We start from the raw sequence: 19,155 nt of genomic DNA, 5'->3' as shown, positions 1-19,155 counted from the left end.
AAATAAAAAAACATTTTTTCTACTTGTTTAGACTGTTTCGAGTTTTAAAATATAGTAAAAATTGAAATCTGGGAATATGGCTGGTTCCGGACATAGACAAGTCTGTTTGTAAATCCTCTGATACATATATTTCTTAGTTAAACGTTGAAAATATAAAAAATAAATTCAAATTGTTTTTTTATTTCTGGATTAGAATACTTCCTCCAGCAAAATAAAGTTATTAATAAGCAATCTGCTGCAAACGACCACTTAATATCGATTCCTCGACGGAAATCTCAGCAAATTTACGTATGATCATAACCAAAGTATACTTTCTTCAATATTGTGAGTTCTCAAGGAAATTCTCTCATTAAATTTGTGATACTTTTAGAAATAACGATAAGTGGTTATAAGGTTTAGACTCAATCATCTTGAACTGCTCTTCTCATAATCAATCAGTTTATAGAAGTAGCCCAGGTGCTATGCTCTCAGTATCCACTCACCCTCTACCAACATCTTCAGTGTTTATTTTAGGCTATACATATAAATCAAAATTACCCCCCCAAAATTTGTGTGAGCTAATCTAAACAAGCACCATTCGCAGTTCATTATGGCAGTCTGGCAACACTTCACTATACCAAATAAACAAATAATATTCTTAATATAGCCAAACGCCAGTGAGTGATTAATTGCCAAAACAATGAGCAAGAAAATTGGCTTGTTCTTCGCTGGTAGGAATTGCCAAAAATTATAGCAATTAAAAACTTATACGAAATGTACACAAGCGAGCGAAACGCTGACATTGCACTAATTTGCGAATTACTAATTACAGGCAGGCAATGAAAATTAATTATGTGCTTAAATGTGACGGCTTTATGCGCTTAGTTTAAGATATTTACAAGATTATGAGGTGGCATGCGAGAGGCAAATGCATTTTTAGAAAGTGAAAACTTAAGTAAATTCAAACTAACGGTAAAATGCAAAATGCCAACGGTAATTGTGCATTAATTGATGGCGCATAATTAATTAAAATCGGGCAGCAGCGATTGCCGATAAGCAGCCACTGACTGCCTTGCATATGAAAACTCACTTACAATTACATAATTGAATATATACATACACACATACCGGCAGCCACATTCGAATGCCACAAATGACCGCACGTCACGGGCATGCCGCAGCGTTCGAGCAATTCAAATCAGTTGTTCGAACAACAAATTGGTGTCAAATCATGCAACGAAATCACGTACCAACACACACACTTACACTCGCTTACAAGCCGACTTGCATATGTATGTGTATCGGCCAAATGCATATGACCGCATAGCAGCGAGAGCATACGAGTGTGCGCGAACTCGAATTCAAGTAAATCTAAGTAATAAATAGTTTCTTGCATGCGATTCCGTTGCTAACCGCGACTTGTCGCTGCGTCCAGCAACAGCGCCCGAGCTGAGTAATGCCGGGAATTCGCACTGTTGGCGCTGGTGGGTGACCGCTGGTGCGGTGGCACCACTAAATATGCAAATGCATTGCAGCAACAAATGTCAAATGATTCGTTGTAAAATATGGCCAGTGAGTAGAAATAAAAATAAATACAAAAAAAAATAAATATTAAATAAAATGAAAATTAAAAGAAACCTTAACTTCGGCTGCAACGAAGCTAAAATACCCTTCAGAGGTGTCTTTCTTATAGCATAAAAGGTTTTTTTTTTAAGGTAAGTGGAAGCATCGAAAGCCGGAGTGCATAACTTTAATCCGCTAAACCTTACCTACTCCCAACTCTTAGCTCTCCCACGGAAGCACTGGATTAAGTATAACTTCATGGGAGCGAGAAAGACTTTAAGTCTCATCTATTATACGGACTGACTTGAAAATGACTTGAAAAAATGAGAGCCTTCTATGCTCTATGTACACGGCGGACAGTACGGACTTAGGTCGTGATGGAATCAAAACAGATAGCTTCTAAAGTATCCATGTCCACTTAGTATTTGGGTTAGATGGTCCCCATGTTGTCTTTCTATTTGCGAATGGATATCCGGGATTAGTATGTGGGAGCACCGTTCTTTGGTTGAGGTTTGCCACCGTTGCTCTCCTCTTTTTTACACCTACAGACGGCTCTGAGAGCTGGTTCAATCGCGCGAATTCGTCTCCCTGTATGTCAATGGGCGGCATACAAGCTAGAAGTTCTATAATAAAAGGGTATGAATAGACCTTTGATCACGTTGATCGCTTTAAATTTATATAAGTACTGCACTTGGACTCCGACGTTGGCTTTTGAGTATAGGGTATATGAAAATCAGAGAACGAAAAGTGTAAACGAGTTGAAAATAGAACAACAATTTAAAAATGCAAGCTTATTGGCCGCACGTCTCTTGCCGCACATTGCATTTGGTTCATTTAATTAAGAATAGTGCTAAATAAAGGGTGTTTCAAAAACGGACATGCTGTTACCAAACAATAAATGAACGATTTTCGATATTTTAGCATTAAATATTTTTTAGCGCTGAAAATAAATGTCAAAAATTAATCGGATTTACAGTATCGAACACGAATCTTATATTTACAAAAATATTTTATTTCGAAATTTTTTCAACGGTGTCATAAGTTATCGATTTTTTTCGATTAAAATTAATAGTCTCTATAAAAATTAATAATAAATAGAATTATTTAAAAAAATAAATGCCGATAATAATTTTCAATATAAATATTACATATTTTCAATTTATTAGTATAATATTATTATACCCTAAACAGGGTATATTAAGTTTACCATGATGTCTGTAACACCCAAAAAGGAAGCGTCCAAGAACATATAAAGTATTTAACACGCAGTGAAGAAAATATGGCAGCCATAGGTGAGAGTTTACTGGCAGCAACTTGGACTGAAAGCGTATATAATACAGCTTGGTCCAAGAAGATCCGTTCGCAGCAACTGTTATCCAAACTCCCCGATTACAATCAAGAAGAACTTCGGTGAAGCCGCAATAAACTTTTCTCGTTGTTATTATAATTTTTTTTTAAAGTTTGGCAACTTTTATCCCTAACAATTTTATATAAAATGGAATGAGGTCGAACATAAATGTGGTCTTCATAATTTTTTCGATAATATTTTCATACATATTTATCGAAAATGCTGATCGAATTAGATAACAGCCAATATTGTGAGCTTCAATCGTTGCCGATCCGAAGCTGGTTACCGTTAAAACTTGATCTCGTTAGCTTCTAGAATTTCGAGATTCCACCCAAAATCTGTGCTTTGATAAATTCTGTTCACTGAAAATCCGGAGCTCAATAGGATAGAAGTAGCACCAACCAAAATATAAAATTATGTTATGTCAATTTAAATTTTTTTTTTGTATAGAATTTAGTTTACACTGCCCATTTCGAAGCACCCTTTCAAGTTGTATTGACAGTGGCTGTAAGCAAAAACCAAAGAAATATCGCTTAACCGTTCTTAACGGTGAATTTGCCTGCTTATGCTGTTTGATTTATTTACGTTTTGTTTTCTTTTGATTCATTTAATAGATGTCGATTATATTCGTTTGATAAATCTGTCAATTAGTAACTGATTTAAGCCGATAATCGTCACGCTATTTAATGATTAAATGCTAAATTACAATAACACACAGCTTATAGTAAAATATATTAGTCGAGCAACTCAATTACACAATTCTTGCTCAAGCGGTAATAATTTAATTGCCTCAACTGAGCGGCTGATATTGCTTAATCCTCTGACAGGCGTATCATTAATTATGTTTTGTGTGCTTTTTGCTTAATATTTGCTGTGTAAACATGTATTTTTATTATTATATTGGGGTATTGTTTGGATGTTTAGGCTAAATAATTGCAATAATATAAAAATCCCGTAAGTTGTTGTAGACTTTTGTCTTTTTTTTGTCTAATGTCTTTCTAAAGCTCTAAAATAGGCTTTCAAGTTGAAGTTGAGTGCAGTAATTCGCTAAAAGAAAGTTAATGAGAAATTGGAATCCATATTTAACCGAGCCGCTACGAAAGTGGTCCATATAAAAGTAGTTTACGATTCGCTTAACTTCGGAGAGTAATAAAGTAGTGAATCGAACAAGCAACCATTATAAATCTAAAGGCCGTTAAGTGTCTATTTAAGAGCCGTGACGTCAGTAGCTCAGTTTCCTTTAAAATAACTAGTTAGATACGTCATTTTAGTCAACCGAGAACCATACAAAAAACATGATTTTGAACTGAAACATGAGCAAGCTTTGCTTTCTTTTTGGTTTTAGCATGGCACATCTTATTTATTAAGCTTAGGTGAGGTTTGATGGCTTATCTAGAGAGATCGCACATGGACTGCTATAGCCATAGAAAAGAAGAACTTTTTTGTTATTTATAAAGCTTACAGCAAGCCGTTTCATCGATGATACTTGGTCATACCGGCTTTTGAGTTTGAGAAACGATTCATAAGAAAGTGACCGAAACCTTGTTCAAGCAAGTAAAGGACAGCAAACGACGAAATATTTTTTCTTGCTCTTTTGACATTTCACTTCAGTAAGGTTTGTCATTTCATCGTGGAAGGATATACAACCCAACCACGAGTCGAAATTATTAATATTTTCTAACGAAATTCGGAGTCAGTGGCCTCAACTTTAAGAGCGCTTCGTCTAATTTATAGTCGTCATAATCATGCCGTCAGATTAATAATTGAGCGTCTAGTGGAAAAGTTTTAATACACAGGAACAGTACAAAATGTTCCCGTGTCTGTGAGGCAAAGAAGTGCTGTAGTGTCGAGAACATTGCTGCCGTTAGCGTATCAATTGGGGAAGACCCAAATCAGTCTTTCACACGTCCATCTCAAGCGTTGGACATCTCTGTGACGTCGTTGTGGCGAAATTTGCGAAATTGACCTACACCCTTACAAGACCAAACTAACGCAAGAACTGAAGTCGCTTGACCACCAGAATTGTCGTATGTTCGTGAATTGGGCTGAGCAACAACTTGAAAATGATACGGATTTTCATCGAAAAATCATCTTCAGCGTTGGGTCTCATTTCTGGCTGAATGGCTTCGTCAATAAGTAAAATATGTGTTTTTGGTCAAGCAGCAATTCACACGTATCCATAAGTCAGCATTGCATCCCGAAAAAATTACGGTTTGGTGCAGTTTATGGGCTGGCGGCGTCATTGATCCGTGATGATCAAGATCTGCACGTTACTGTGAATGCGAATCGCTACCGCTCAATGATAATCGAATATTTCTTGCCCGAATTGGATGATATGGACTTGGACAATATGTGGTTTTAACAGGACGGCGCAATGAGCCACACAGCGAATGTCATAACCGATTTATTGAAAACCAAGTTTGGTGAACGTATTATCTCACGAAATGGCTCGGTCAATTGACCGTCTCGATCGTGCGATTTGACGCCGTTAGACTATTTCCTGTGGGGCTAAGTCAAGTCTATGGACAATATAGCCAACAAGCCAACGACGATTGATGAATTTCGTACGGCCGATTTTTGCTTCAAAACCATCGAAAAATTGGTTCAGCGTCTGGAAAGCTTAATACTACATACTATATTCAATCTTACATCTGAAAAGTGTAGCCAACGAAGTGTGCTTTCCTCAAGCAGCTACTTTGAAGAAACTTTTACTTCCGGCTTGTTTCATTATCAAAAGTGAGCTTGAAATTCCCGGCAGAAGAGCAAAACACAAAAAGTCGTACACAAATAAACGCTTCAAATCGCACCGAAAACAATAACAAAATGTATGCAATGTGAGAGAAGCAGAGCAACAACAAGTGGATGCACATACAGAAGGCATGCGCCCCACCACCAGACCCACCAGATGACTGGTTGTTACTACCGCAGTAAAATGATTATGATAATTCATGTTGCATACCAGGCGAACAGCAAACAACAGCAGCGACGGCGGCGACTGCCACAACAAAGACCATACATTAGTGCAGCACGTGGTGGCAGGCGACAGCGCGCTGTGTAATGAGACTCGCGCATATCAGCTGCCGGCTGAGTAACTAACTGCCTGCCCGGTCGTCAATCGCAGTAGCTGTAAATGCAGCAATAACAGCAACAACAACTCCAGAAACCATAGTAACTAAAGGCAAGCGCAAAATGGCAGCAACAACAACAGCAGCAGCCACACACATCATACTAAAAATCATACAAGTGCCACGGACCATCAGCATGCGGCGCTGAAGGTGGGGTAAATGTGACGCTTAACAGGCAGCCTGCCGTCATACCTTCACACACGCCTGGTATACATACACACGCACACACTTGGTGCGCTGGGCGCGCGACTTGCTCGCAAGCGCCTAGGAAGCCCCAAAACAACGGCGGCCGCAAAACAATAATAACACTAAAAATATACAAAAAATGGAAAACAAAAGAGACAACAACAACCAAGAAGTCAACACGAGCAAACTACACATAAAAACACTTGTTCTGCCAGTTAGACAGTAGTGGCTTGGGCTCATCGGCGGAGGTGAAGGTGAAGGCGCGCGAACAATCAGCGGCTCAACAGCTGACAGCTGCCGCGTACGGCGCGCCAAGTCAAGCGCAATTTCACGAAATGAAACATTGCATTGGCAGTGGACATGCAGGCAGGCTGGCAAGCAAGCTGACAGACAGAGAGACGAAAGCGCAGCGTCACAGCGACGCGCGCAACGCGGCAACCACAAAGGCGGCGGTATCGCGGCGCTGGCAGCCATTGTGGTCAGCCGGGGAATAGTCAGCCAGGCGCGGCGCGAGAAGGGCGCGCGTTGCAGCGATGCGCTTGGGCTCAATTGTCGCCGCTCATCATTTGTTGTCGCTTGTTGTCGGCTGCTGGCAGTTTGCGCCGCACATTCTCTCCGCCAATTAAAAACGCATCAAAAGCGCACTAAAAACAAAAGTGTAGACAAGAACATGAAAAAACAACAACAACAACAGCAACACCAAAGCATGTGAAAGACTAAACATGAAAGGAACATAAGTGACAAACTATTCGGGCGTACAAAGAGACGCAAGCAGAAACCGGCCTGCCGCGGTGACAGATCGAGTGGCGAGATACCCGTATCATGGACGGACGGATGGACGAGAAAGCGCTTGGCCAGTTGAAATGCAAACAAAAACTAATTTAGTGCAACACAACGAGAGTAGTTTGAGCTGTGCCGCGCCTGCATGCTTGTAACAGGAGCAATCGCAGCGACTGCCGCCGATCGGAATGCGCCACAAATATCCGCAAAAAGTGTTTGCGGTCAGGCGAGTCAACCGCAAACGACCACACAGAAATTGCAATGCAAGAAATTGTGGTTAGCGGAAGGAAAAATACCAAAACAACTAAAAATAAATAATTATTGAGTCAAATTGAAGAGAAGAAAAAAAGGTTTTACTAACCGAAAGCATGCTTGCCACAGCATCACACGTTACTGCCTATAACCGCAGAATGCTTGTTGTTGTTAACCTGACTGTTGTCAACTTGAACCCAATCACTTTATTCAAGCGACACAACAGCAGCAATAACAACAACAACAACAGTAAAAATGCTCGTCTCATCTTGTATTTCAGCGTAGCCATTCGACAGGTATAACTGGTGAACTTGAGCTTCGCCGCAAGATCACGTCGACCACAAGCGCATAATTAGTCGCGCATTCGATTAAACACACATTTGAGCATAAAACATAAAATCCATACATATCTACATACATAGATACTACATGTACCCATGCATGACTTGTAGCAAGTCACAGTAAGGGCAGCGGAGGCAGCAAGTTCAAGTTAAAGTGGTGGCGCGTATCTCATATCAAGCGGGTTCTACCAGGCGCAAAGAAATGCTCAACCGGTGTCTTGCTTACTTTTCATATTTTTAAGGTTTCTCTTTGCTTTGCCGCGGAGAATTGAGATAATTTACTGAGTGAGTGAAAGCCTGAAAGCCAAACGCCACAAGAAAGCTTTGAAATATTGTTTGTTCTTTCATTTAAGAATTCACGAATGTTGGGATGATTTTTTTGTTTTTTTTTCACTATCTACTTTTAGCGGTTATGATTTTATACTAAATATTTTTACAACTAAAGTGTAATCCAAACTGTTGTGGTATTATTTGTAGTTCTCATTTCTTATCATGATAATATAACGGGTGATCTAATTAGAGGCACTTTTTTCAATAGCCTTTTTTGACAGAAGTCGTGTCATGCTGACATGTTACTTTTGTTCAGTATTGTTTGGCATTTCATCATGGAAAGACTTACCCCTGAACAACGTTTACAAATCGTTCATCGTTATTAGGAAAATTCACGTTTTGTAAAGAATGTGTTTCGCGAGCTCCGCTCAACTTATGGTCAACATAATCGGCCTACTGAGCGTACTATCTTAAGACCCAGCATTCACTATTGAAAAACATTCGTCCGAATAGAGCACGTCCAGCACGAAGTGATGAAAATATAGCAGCCGTAGCTGAGAGTGTACACGAAGACTGTGGAGAGTCCATTCGGCGTCGTTCGCAGCAACTCGAGCTGACGTATAGAACGGCTTGAACGACATCTTTAATTGAAAGTGTACAAGATACAAGGAAATGTGCAAGAACTGAAGCCGCTGAACCTTCCCAAGCCACATCGTTTTGCTTAATAAACTCTTGAAAAGATCCGACATTTTCGATCCAAATTTTGTTCAGCGATGATGCCCATTCCTGAAGATATTCAAGAGCTGGCATTTCATCAAGAAAAAACAACGGTCTGATGTGGTTTGGGCTGGTGGAATCATCGGACCATATTTCTTCAAAAGTGATGCCGGTGAGAACATAACTATCAATGGCGACCGTTATCGCACCATGATAACCGACTATTTGATGATTGAAATTGAAGTTCGTGATCTCGGCGACATTTGACTTCAACAAGACGACATCAATTTCCACACTTTGCATCTTTAAAAAAGGAGAGAACCTCGAAATGGAGTAGAAGTAGGTGTAGTATTAGAAAGACACCTGCGACTCGAAGCAACTCGTAGAAACCGGTTCAATAGACATGTTTTGGATAACGAAAATGAAGCGCGCTGTCGCTAGACTCGTTCCATAATTTTAAATATTTTTGTAAAAAGAATATGGAGTCGACCTTTAAAAAGGGACATCAACACGAAACACTATTCGAGCAATGCAGTCCTGATCGATTGAGGCTACAAAAAGCAAAATTTGGTGAAAGAAGGGATCTGAAAGGCATTTTATTGTTTGTGAAATTAGTAGGGAAAATTTCATTTATTGATGGGTTGTTTCTGCTAACACAAAATGATAATACTTTTTGGAAAGCGTTTACACTAAAAATGGTGATGATTCAAACAAATTTGGGGACCGATGAAAAGAACAAACAACTAACTTAATTGCAATGAATAGATACATATACTCAAATGAGCTTATAATAGAATTGATGGGACAATTTTAATGGAATCCCAGCATACAATTTTTTCAATTTTAGGGGAAGCCAAAGTCAAAATAATCACTACTACAACTAAGTCTGCTTATTAAAACTGAAGAGTTCTACGAATGGATCAGGATTGGCTGCTTTTTAGGGTTTCAGGGATATGTAGCATACCGTTTTTAGGATTGGAATAATTGTATTATAATTGAGGCTATCTACTTTATACCCATTGTTGTTTCTCAACAGAATAATAGCTGTTTGAAAATATCTTTTTTGTTTACCAGATTCAAGTCTACATATATACATACTTACATTGAATGATAACAATTCTAAGAACTCATAAATACTAGGTAATCATAGTCTCGTGCCACTTTTTTCAACAAACAACTATTATACAAGGTGTGTTCCAAAGTAAACAGGAATGGTGGTTAATGGTGCTGCTGCGTTAGAATCTGCTATCTTTATCGATTGTCCAGTGAGAATTTCATGACATTTCATTGATTAGGAGTGAAGTTATTGCGTTTTAAGTGTCAGTATGTTTATGTTATCTGTGCGAAAATGAGCTTCGAACAAAGAGTCAACATTAAGTTTTGTTTTAAAATTGGTAAAACGAAACATTTCAATTGATGAAACAAGTTTACGGCGATGATTGCCTATCCCGTAGCAGAGTGCACGAGTGGTTTCAACGTTTTCAAAGTGGTCGTGAGCCCATAAATGACGATCAACATGTGGACCAATCAAAATTCGTGAACTCATCAAAAATCAGAAGAAATCATCATTGAAATTCATGAAAATGGAATTGAGCATCTCCATAACATCGATGTATCGCATTTTGACTGAACATTTGGGCTTACGAAAGGAGTGTGCACGGATTGTTCTGCACAAATTGATTGACGACCAAAAATTGCTCAGAATCCAACATTCGATCGACGCTTGTGACCGATTATTTGACAAAAATTTACATTTTAACCACTCCCTCACCTGATATGGCACCGTGCGACTTCTTTCTTTTCGGAAAAATGCATTTGCCCATGAAAGAAAAACGTTATGCCGACGTAGAGGCCATTCAAAAGGTTTGTAACAGCATACTGGCGGCCATACCGGCCAACGAGCTAAAACACTCATTCGACATGCTTTTGGACCATGCAAAACGCTGTATTGAAGCAGAAAGAGACTATTTTGAATAAATAAAATTGATTTTGCCGAAAAAACCATTTGTCCTGTTTTTTTTTTAAGTCCTGTTTACTTTGGAAAGCACATTGTACTGTAATTTATATTGCCGATAATTAATACCAAACCAATTGGTGCCGGTATGCATGCTGTTTATCATTTTTAGCAACTAAAGCTATAGTTATCCACCTCACCCCCCCCCATGAATAAGGAAGCCACTTTGTACTTTAATTATTTCTGCTACATTTTAATAGCAAAAGCATAGTTAAGTGATACGAAGCCATTTGCGATGCGCTCGTATTATTTCCCTGCGGTCCAGTTTGATTAATTGTTGAACCTAGAGCAGCAAATATAACACATACGAGCATCTACATATACATATACATAAGTATGTACATATGTATGTGCCAACTGACATCTGCAAATGACTTTTATTATGCATAGAGGGTAGGGATATTTACAAAAGGGCGACCAAAGTTGCGAAAATAAAGAAGAAAAACTTTGGTGTAATTAATTGTATGCGAACTCGAACGAACACATATACGTGTATGTGTAAGTAGTGCGTAATAGTGCAAAAACTTACATCGGAGTTACACTAAGCAACATTTTGTTGAGAGGAGCAAGTTGTATGCAGTCTGAAGTTTAAATGCTTCTTGTTAAACCATACGAGACAGAAACGTATTATGTCGAGTTGAACTATTATATACTAATTAAGTACCAGGGGTTTGTGAGGAGGCTGGTAAAGTGAGTTATAAGGAGGTTGTATATACATTTTTCGACCATTATTCGATACTTAAGTTGTTACAGGAGTTTCACCGCTTCAAAAAAAATATCATTTTATATAATACTAATTATTTAATTTTATAACATTTCTAAAAAATTGGCTTAAATTCTGAGGTCAATCCGAGTTATAGTTTTGGAGCTACAGCTGTGAAAAAAGTGCCGCTAGAGGTTAGCTAAATACTTAGTAATTTCTTTTTATTTTTGATGATCTACAGGTAGTTCTGCTGCCAACGCGGATACACTTTTTTTCCGAGGGATGGCCGGATATCACGACATAATGGTCAAATTTTGAATATATTTCTTCGATAATTTCACAAAATCTTAAAAAAATATGTGTTATGGAAAGATAAAAATATGGAATAAAATATTTAGTTTTTATATGAAAAAATAAAAACTATTGAAAATGGGCAACATTTTCTCGACGAAATCCATCTAACCCCTTAATACTTCCAAACTAGCTTATTGCTAGATTTTTTGCGTTAGAAATATTTTTAAGGTTATTTTCTGCAGTAATAACTTGTTCTGTAATTTTTTTATAGGCGAGATTCCAACTCACAGGTGATATAAGTATTGATTCATAATAATGTTTAAGACTCCGCAAGACTTGAAATTTCCCTTTTCCCTTATTTGAGGTCTGTCAGTTGTTTCAGCGATTTCTTGAAAAGCGAAGTAGAGTTTGAATGTGATAAAAGATGCTTGTAAGATACAGTTTTAGGCAAAAAGCAGCTGTAAAACTAGTTGAAATAAGAAGTTGTATTGTGTAAACTCAGTGTTATATAATCAACTTTATTTGACAGCAACAAGCTCTAGTAAAATGAGTTACAAAACTATTAATGAAGTTCAGTATGTCACACTTGTGAAAAAACTTGAGACAGTAAAACACCGTTAACTTGTTTTCCCTGCTAAAAAGTGTATTTGAGGTAAGTAATTCAAAATCTCGCTAATATGCAATGAAGAATTAAAATGAAGGAATTTTAACTTGAAATATTGGTTAGTCGAAAAAGTCTTTTCGTATTTTGTCAATAGATGTCGTTTCAATCGTATATCTCCAGTGCTGCCAATCACATTGTGTCATACCGTATAATGTTAGAAAGTGTTGGAAACATCCACTATGAGCTGCTCCAGCGTGGTCGAACGATTTATTCTACATTTTACTGTCGACAACTGATCAACATCGTCTTCTATCAGGACAACGCTAGATCACACACATCTTTGATGACTCGGAAAAAGCTGGGAGATCTTGGCTTGAAAATGCATCCACCATATAGTCATGACCTTGCACCATCGGACTACCATTTGTTTAGGTCAATGAACTCCCATAATGGAGTAAAGTTGGCTTCAAGAGAAGCCTGTGAAAATTACTTGCCTCAGAAAAGTTTTATATTGATGGAATGTCTCTTTAGCGGGGAAATGGAAAAAGTGGTCGGACAAAATGGTACTTTATTCAACCAAATATTAACGTTCATTACAAATAAAAAAAAAATAAATTGAAATTTGATTAGAAATACGAAAATACTTTTTCGACTACCAAATATTCTTAAAATGATTCTTAAAAAGTCAAAAAATTGTTAGAGATAAAGAACCCTAACGATTACTTCCCTACCGGTAATATACAATTGCTCCTTAACGTATACACTGGTAGGTCTAAACTAATAATAATCCAAAGTAACCTCAAAAACCGCAAATTATAATTTAAAAAAGTGCATTTCAGAAAAATTTTTGTCCATTTTGTCTTGTGTCAAATTGTTACCAGTCACTCTGTCACTCATTGACATATGTGTGGCAATACCCAGATCCATGATGAAAACTGTATTACTCATACTCTCTTAAAAAGCAATTAAGCAGCCATACATTTATCTGCGTACCCCAATCGTTTGCGGACAAAAGCCATAAACTGTTGTCGCACCCCGCGCTACGCCCCTTTTCCTGGGCGCGTACTGAAACGCTTTGTGTCACTTGACCCCCAAGCGAACTGTCGCGTAGTCTCACAGTCGCGTAGCCTCACATTGCGCGCGCTCGGTGGGCGCCAGCAAATTTTTTTTTGCTATTTTTGCTTTTGCTTTTCAATTTTGTGCCAATGTTCGCCAAAATGCTTTGGTAATTGTTTTCCTTACTTAGGCATCTAGATGCTTTGACAAAAGCGTGCAAGTAAACTAGTGTAACGCGTGCTTGTGTGAGTGTATGTGTTGAACATATTGCCGCCATATAAATATTTTGAGTTATATGGATTGTGAGTGTATCTGGCATTGGCGACTCGACGGCGCTGACTGACTCTTTCCAAGAAATGAGAAAATTACAACAAAAATCGTGCAAGTGATGCGAGGGTGTCTACGCGCTGGCCTATGAACATGTGACCCATTTATGATTGTCTAGATAAGTGCGTTTGGGTATACTTTTAGTTTTTGGCTCATTATATTTGGCATAGCCAGAGATTTTATTTAGTTTGCATTAAGTGAAAGCCGCAGATGTAATAATTGACATGTCCACATACATGCATATAAAGACGAGGATGTGCCATTTATAGCTAATATTTCTTAAGGGTAAAATGTAGCATTTTAAAAATTGAAATGCCGTGGGAAACAATATTTATACCCTGAACAGGGTATATTAAGTTTGTCACGATGTTTGTAGCACCCAGAAAGAAGCGTCGGAGACCCTATAAAGTATATATATAAATTATAAGTATGTTGAGCTGAGTCGAGTTTAACCATGACCGTCTGTCTGTCTGTCCATCCGTCCGTCCATCCGTCTGTATATATACGAACTAGTTCCTCAGCTTTTAAGATATCGTTTTGAAATTTCGCAAACGTTATTTTCTCTTCAAGAAGTGCTAATTTGTCGGAAATGCCGATATTGGACCACTATAACATATAGCTGCCATATAAACCAAACGATCAGAATCAAGGGCTTGTATGGAAAACTTTCACATTTGACAAGATATATTAACGAAATTTGGTATAGATTATTTTCTAAGGCAACAAGGTAATCTCTGAAAAAATTGTTCAGATCAGATTACTATAGCATATAGCTTCCATACAAACTGAACACATAGTTACTAAAAGAAATGCAGCTGTGAAGGGTATATTGGTATATTATATTAAGTTAACGTTTTTTCTTGTTTTGCATCAGCTTTGTAAAAATAAACTTTGCTTGTTTTTTAATTGAAAAAAAATTGCCTCAAAGTGACACACCCTAATATAGGCACATGCTGACGTAGAGCAACACCAAAAGCTTCGTCAACATAGGAAAAGTCCTCTCAGAGACGTTCGATACCAAGCGTGGTTTCAGACATCGTGTGACTTCTGCAATCTACTCTTGGAGAAAATAATGAGAGTTGGAGGTCTAAATAAAGAAGGTACAATCTTCTATAAAACTGTATTGCTGCTGGCGTACGCCGATGGTTCTGCTTTCTTCCGAGTGGATAAGGAAGCGAAGCGTATGGGTCTGGTTATGCACGAGGACAAAACGAAATATCTCCTGTTTTCAAACAAATAGTCGTCGCACTCGCGACTTGGCTCCCACGTCACTATTGTAAGTCATAACTTCGAAGTCATAGATAATTTCGTCTATCTTGGAACCAGCATTTACATCAACAACGACGTCAGCCTCGAAATCCAACGCAGAATAACTCTTGCCAACAGGAGCTACTTCGGATTTAGTAGGCAACTGAGAAGTAAAGTCCTCTTTCGAGGAACATAGATCAAACTCTATAAGTCACTCATTATTTCCATCCTGCTATATGGCGCCGAGGCATGGACGAAGACAATATCTGATGAGTCGGCGTTATGAGTTTTCAAGATAAAGGTACTGCTGAAGATTTATGGTCCTTTGCATTTTGGCAACGGCAAAGACCGCAGTCGACGGAACGAAGAGCTGTACGAGAAATACGACGATATCGATATAGTTCAGCGAATTAGGAGACAGCGGCCACGACACATTTATACATATGTATGTATATAGCTTATTAATTGTGGATATAAGCAAACTCAGTAAGAATGAACAAGTTAATCCCAGCGAAGCGAGTTCAACTATCCAGATATAGTCATCACGTTATGCCGAAGTTATGTATACTTGAGAGCCTGACATTTAAATACTTCCTAAAATTTACCCCCCGTGCAACTGGGAACCTTCTTATGACCTTCGAATAACACCTGGACAACTACGACCAAATTTTTCCCATCAAAGATCGAAATCGTTACTTCTTTCGGCAGCATAAACTCGACCGAGAAAGCGGTTTTCTCCAACGATTAAGAATAACCTTCTTAGCCGACCATTATCTGACTGCTTGGTGTAATAGACTAAGCTTGTACTTGTACATTCCCCGTCTGCTAATGAGTGGACCAACCTCGAATGTGTATTAGAATTTTGATGATGAGATTCGGTATTGCCTGCCATTGGATGAAAGCTATTAAAATAATTTCCATGTATATCCAAAGCTATCTTCAAAAAAGCTTTGAAAAAAATTTGAAAATTCGTTGAGTTTGTGTTGTAATAATTATGAGTAATCGCTAACAGAAAGCTATGTTCTATTCAACACTGGGATATTATGTACATATTATTGGATATGAGCTTGCAGTGTAACTATCTTAAGTACCAGTGTGCGAATGCTCAAAGAAACTTTCGAAAATAATTCAATTGCAACTTCCCAGGGCGTACAGTGACAATAAATTAAACGGAGGCTAGAAAACATGTGTGACTTAACTAGAAATTATTTCATTGAAGTTTATGAAACTATTTTGAGACTCGAAGTACTTAAGTACATATATAATTATACATACATAAATTATTATAAATAAATATACGCGCGTACACAAATACTTTTTATATAGAAAATAATGTGTGTTTATGTTGTCTTAACTATTTATCGCAGCTACTTGTTGATAAGCTGTTGATTTGTTTATATAATTCATTAGCCTCCAATCGCATAATTGGGCAGCTGAGATTCATATAGTTTTTAATTTATTTAAAGTATTATAGAAATCTTTACACATACATATTTAGACGAGTGTATACATATTATGTTTACCTAAGAAATCACTTAACTAGTCTTCTTAGAATCAACAAGTAGCGTACGGCCCATTAGCTCAGTTGGTTAGAGCGTCGTGCTAATAACGCGAAGGTCGCGGGTTCGATCCCCTCATGGGCCACAAGTCATTTTTTTAACTTTAATTTTTGAAGAATATTGTAATATAAATATTAACAGAGTCATTAACATGTTTATGAAAATTTTTTTTAAGGAAAAACAGGAAAGATTTTTGGTATAAAAATAATGTTAGTAAAATTTTAAGATGTTTTGGTGGGAAAAATTTACTAAACATTTTTAACATTTAAAAAATTTTTTTTTTTTCATAAAATAATATTTTATAAAAAGCTGCATGCCTAATCTGTTCATTTCCTAATAAAAACTCTCACTCCAGTGTGTACTAAAACAATTATATACATATTTACTATTTACATATTTCTTTCATTTTTCGACTTACATACATGGCTGCATACATGTAAATGTAATTGTAAGCTTCTTCCTCTCTCCTACTCGGTTAGCAGCCACGAACTTCTTTGCACAAAACAACACGACTTGCAGTGTTTGAGTTCAAAATGCATTAAATAAAATTTAATTAGTTTTGTGGTGGCGACAAAAACGTAATGAAAACCAACAACAAAAATGTATGTAGCCAAGAAAAAAATACGAAAAAAATTCTGTAAAACAATGTGTGTAAGTGAGTTAGAATGGGTCAGTTTCTCCAAGCACAGATTCTTTATAACAAAAAATTAAGGAAATAGAAAACGGTTATGAAGTCAGCTAGAAGCTCAATAAACTCTTAAGTTCATAATAATATCACTGATTCTTCTTCTTTACTGGCATAGGCACCCCTTACACGGTTATAGCCGAGTTAAATATCACTGTTGCTGTAAATATTTTTGAATTTTTGCGACGTGATGACTCTTTATCCTCTCCTCATCTCCTTACCTAACTAACGAGCTCCGCATGCTCGAAGTTAATGTGAAAGCGGCCTCGATGGCATATGTAGTGATTTCCGAGAAATTTTAGCTGCTGCGATTATACAGCCGGGAGAGCCGTCTATCTAGCTTGAAATTCCCAAAGAAGAATGGAATAATTTTAGTTTATTTATTAGTAGCCAATAGAACAATGATCTAAAAAAATATTGAAACCATCTTCTTATAAAAGGTATCGAGGAAATTAGAGTAGTTTTGCGGAAAGTGTGAGCTCTGAATGAGAAAAAGTTGAAATATCGGAAGTTCTCGCGAACATTTATTAAGAATATAATTGTAAATTTAACGTTACTGACTCAATCCTCAAAAAATTTAAGTTATATTCCTGTGAAATATTGCAGAAAAATATAAAATAGTCGACAAATTTTGCTGCTCGCAATGTTTACTCGAAATTTGTACAAAAATACTGCCCAGCACTCCAGATAATTATCGATATGCCATAGCCGATATATCGCTCGTTTCTTATACGAGTACTGGTGATCCAATCTAATGTACACCCCTATGGAATAAGGTGAAACGAAACGCGTATGTCAAATTTAATTATTTGAAGGTTTCGCGGTAGGTACCAGCCACCTAACGGTAATGAACTTATGCAGTCATTTTATTGTAGTTATTTGTGTTTTCTTGTTTACTGCCATTTTCACATATTCTTCTGCGTTTTTTAGTAATAGCAATTGCGTTACAAGAATAAAAAATCCAGTGAGAGACAAATTTTGTTGGAAATTAATGAAATTAGTATAAAATAAGTCGAAAATTAATACAAACTTTTTAAAATATAATTTAATTGGTGTTATTATGTGCAAAATAGTCGATTAGCTGAGTCAATTAATTTGTAAATTGTCTCTATGACTCTGAATGTTCAAATGGACTCAGTTTAGTTTAATGCTTGTAGATGAGCAAGTGACACTTGACCTAATTGTATTATAATCCAATTTTTTAACACCAAAAACAATGTCAGCCTCGAAATCCAACGCAGAATAACTCTCGCCAACAGGTGCTGCTTCGGACTGTGTGGGCAATTGAGAAGTAAAGTCCTTTTTCGGCGAACAAAAACCAAACTCTACAAGTCACTTATCATGCTCTCATAGTTTATTACTAATTATAAATTAATTTTTTATTTTGCAAGCCAATTTGGATTGTAATTGGGCTTTATATACCAAGAGGACGGTTAAATTAGGAATTATTCTTTGAATTTAGAACATTTTAACAGAACTTTTTCAAGACATTTTACTTTATCATTAAAATAACGTGTTTTCCCCGAAATGTATATTCTTGACAGGGTTGTATGTGGACTTAAATTAATAACTGTTTGTTGCAAATTAAATACTAATTAGGCAATTAACTAATTGAATGGGTACTCTTGAAGGATATATCTTTTTCGCACAGCCAAATTAATTTAGTGCATTAAGATTATAATTGAGACTCTAGTTTTTGCTTTCGCGCAGCCGGCTAATCGTTTAAAGATATGTAAGTTCATCGGTGAACTTGATTGTGTTCTTCATTTTGTATTTTTTCTCATGACTAAAAGTCATCAGCTGTTTGTTATTTTATCAATTTTCACAACCAAATTTATAGCCGCGACAACAACCCACAGATTAAACATAGCCAAATTTGCAACATGTGGATAACAACTCGCAGAGTTGCATTTAAGTTTTAACTCGATTTGTATACGATATAGAATTATTATAGTAAAATAAGATTTTTAGTTTGTAAAATTTGGTAAATCGATCTAAATTAGCGCTTTGATTGAGCAATGGCTGATGATATTTTCATTACTTAACTCAGTATAAATTAACTCTTATTTCATCCAATTTGCTTTCTGTTTTTCCAGCAATTAAT

The 19,155-nt window shown here is 37.0% G+C and overlaps 1 protein-coding gene and 1 non-coding gene across 2 annotated transcripts in view; one reads left to right on the top strand and one right to left on the bottom strand.

Moving 5' to 3' along the window:
- LOC120774041 (Ca(2+)/calmodulin-responsive adenylate cyclase) overlaps positions 1–19,155 on the bottom strand; it is a 147,638-nt gene that overhangs the window by 49,433 nt on the left and 79,050 nt on the right. The window lies entirely within an intron of this gene.
- Trnai-aau lies at positions 16,378–16,451 on the top strand. Its single transcript has one exon. It is a non-coding gene; the product is annotated as a tRNA-Ile (tRNA).

The sequence above is a fragment of the Bactrocera tryoni genome, chromosome 4, assembly GCF_016617805.1.
Source record: "Bactrocera tryoni isolate S06 chromosome 4, CSIRO_BtryS06_freeze2, whole genome shotgun sequence".
In the NCBI taxonomy this organism is placed as follows: domain Eukaryota; kingdom Metazoa; phylum Arthropoda; class Insecta; order Diptera; family Tephritidae; genus Bactrocera; species Bactrocera tryoni.
The sequence above is the reverse complement of the archived record's forward strand: the minus strand, read 5'-3'. Positions and strand labels throughout refer to the sequence as shown.